This window comes from Petromyzon marinus, unplaced genomic scaffold (assembly GCF_048934315.1).
Source record: "Petromyzon marinus isolate PM22_M1 ecotype Great Lakes invasive population unplaced genomic scaffold, UKy_Petmar_22M1.pri1.0 PM_G_Scaffold_43, whole genome shotgun sequence".
Taxonomy (NCBI): domain Eukaryota; kingdom Metazoa; phylum Chordata; class Hyperoartia; order Petromyzontiformes; family Petromyzontidae; genus Petromyzon; species Petromyzon marinus.
This window is the reverse complement of record NW_027422995.1, coordinates 1,905,001-1,907,500: the sequence shown is the minus strand read 5'-3', so window position 1 is coordinate 1,907,500 and position 2,500 is coordinate 1,905,001.

Sequence of the window (2,500 nt, the reverse complement as noted above, 5' to 3'; positions counted from 1 at the left end):
GGTGGCTGGAGAGACAGAGTCCGGCCCGGCTGCTTTGCGTGGATTCTGCCTCTTGAAAAGCCCATTAACTTCTCCCTCCTGAAAGGAGAGAGTCGTTTCTGTAGTATGGGTGGGGGATGGGGCCTCTTGGGTGGGAAGGGGTGGTTCAGGACAGTCCAATTGTCTTTCAAATCTACGGTAGAACTCGTTCAGGTCGTTGGCTAGGCGGGAGTCGTTAGTGGTGTGGGGCGCTCTGGGTTTGTAGTTGGTGATGTGCCTGAGCCCTTTGGCAGACAGAAGCAGCGTCGTTAGTAGAGAACTGGTGTTTTAGTGTCTCTGAGTACAGTCGTTTAGCCTCTCTCACCGCTTTGCTAAACCTGTTCTTCGACTCCTTGAATCTGTCTCTATCCCCACTCCTAAACGCTTCCTCCTTCTCCAACCTCAACCTTTTGAGCTTTGCTGAGAACCAGGGCTTGTTGTTGTTAAAGTTCACCCTGGTACGTGTTGGGATACAGCAGTCCTCACAGAAGCTGATGTAGGACGTCACAGCCTCTGTGAGTTCATCCAGACTATTGGTAGCAGTCGTGAACATATCCCAGGCAGTACAGTCTAAGCACGCCCGCAAATCTTCCACCGCCTCACTGGTCCACTGTTTAGATGTCCTCACAGCAGGTTTACAGAGTTTTAGTTGCTGCCTGTATGCACGAATCAGGTGGACCAAGGGAGTTCTGTGCGAGCCGAACAGCCCCGTGACCCACAAGAGAAACATCCCCGCCAAATTCGAGCGTTTGACGGGGTCTATCCGTGAAAAAATATTCACGTTTTTGAGTGCACATGCATTTCTGCTGCAAATGCCTCTGGAAGTTTCATGCCGTTCGTATGCCAATTGTGGCAACACGAAAATGACCCGTTTTCCCATTCCGAGGGATTTCTGTGCGACCCTAACAGCCCCGTGAGCCACAAGAGACACATCCCCGCCAATTTCTAGCGTTTCACGGGGTCTATCCGTGAAAAATATAGACGTTTTTGAGTGCACATGCATTTCTGCTGCAGATGCCTCTGGAAGTTTCATGCCGTTCGTACGCAATGTGGCAACACGAAAATGACCCCTTTTCCCATTCCGAGGGATTTCTGTGCGACCCTAACTAACAGCGCCCGTGAGCCACAAGAGAGACATCCCCGCCAATTTATAGCGTTTCACGGGGTCTATCCGTGAAAAATATAGACGTTTTTGAGTGCACATGCATTCCTGCTGCAAATGCCTCTGGAAGTTTCATGCCGTTCCTATGCAATGTGGCCACACAAAAATGACCCGTTTTCCCATTCCGAGGCATTTCTGTGCGACCCTAACAGCCCCGTGAGCCACAAGAGAGACATCCCCGCCAACTTCTAGCGTTTGACGGGGTCTATGCGTGAAAAATATTAAAATTTTTCAGTGCACGTGCCTTTCTGCTGCAAATGCCTCTGGAAGTTTCATCGCGTTCCTATGCAATGTGGCAACACGAAAATGACCCCTTTTCCCATTCCGAGGGAGTTCTGTGCCACCCTAACAGCCCCGTGAGCCACAAGAGACACATCCCCGCCAATTTCTAGCGTTTCACGGGGTCTATCCGGGAAACATATAGAAGTTTTTGAGTGCACATGCATTCCTGCTGCAAATGCCTCTGGAAGTTTCATGCGGTTCGTACACAATGTGGCAACACGAAAATGACCCGTTTTCCCATTCCCAGGGATTTCTGTGCGACCCGAACAGCCCCGTGAGCCACAAGAGACACATCCCCGCCAATTTCTAGCGTTTCACGGGGTCTATCCGTGAAAAATATCAATTTTTTTTGACTGCACATGCATTTCTGCTGCAAATGCCTCTGGAAGTTGCATGCGGTTCGCATGCAATGTGGCGACACGAAAATGACCCGTTTTCCCATTCCGAGGGATTTCTGTGCCACCCTAACAGCCCCGTGAGCCACAAGAGAGACATCCCCGCCAATTTCTAGCGTATCACGGGGTCTATCCGTGAGAAATATTCACTTTTTTGAGTGCACATGCATTCCTGCTGCAAATGCCTCTGGAAGTTTCATGCGGTTCGTATGCAATGTGGCGACACGAAAATGACCCGTTTTCCCATTCCGAGGGATTTCTGTGCCACCCTAACAGCCCCGTGAGCCACAAGAGAGACATCCCCGCCCACTTCTAGCGTTTCACGGGGTCTCTCCGTGAAAAATATCACATTTTTTGAGTGCACATGCATTCCTGCTGCAAATGCCTCTGGAAGTTTCATGCGGTTCGCATGCAATGTGGCGACACGAAAATGACCCGTTTTTTCCCATTCCGAGGGATTTCTGTGCCACCCTAACAGCCCCGTGAGCCACAAGAGACACATCCCCGCCAATTTCTAGCGTTTCACGGGGTCTATCCGTGAAAAATATTCAATTTTTTAACTGCACATGCATTTCTGCTGCAAATGCCTCTGGAAGTTTCATGCGGTTCGCATGCAATGTGGCGACACGAAAATGACCCGTTT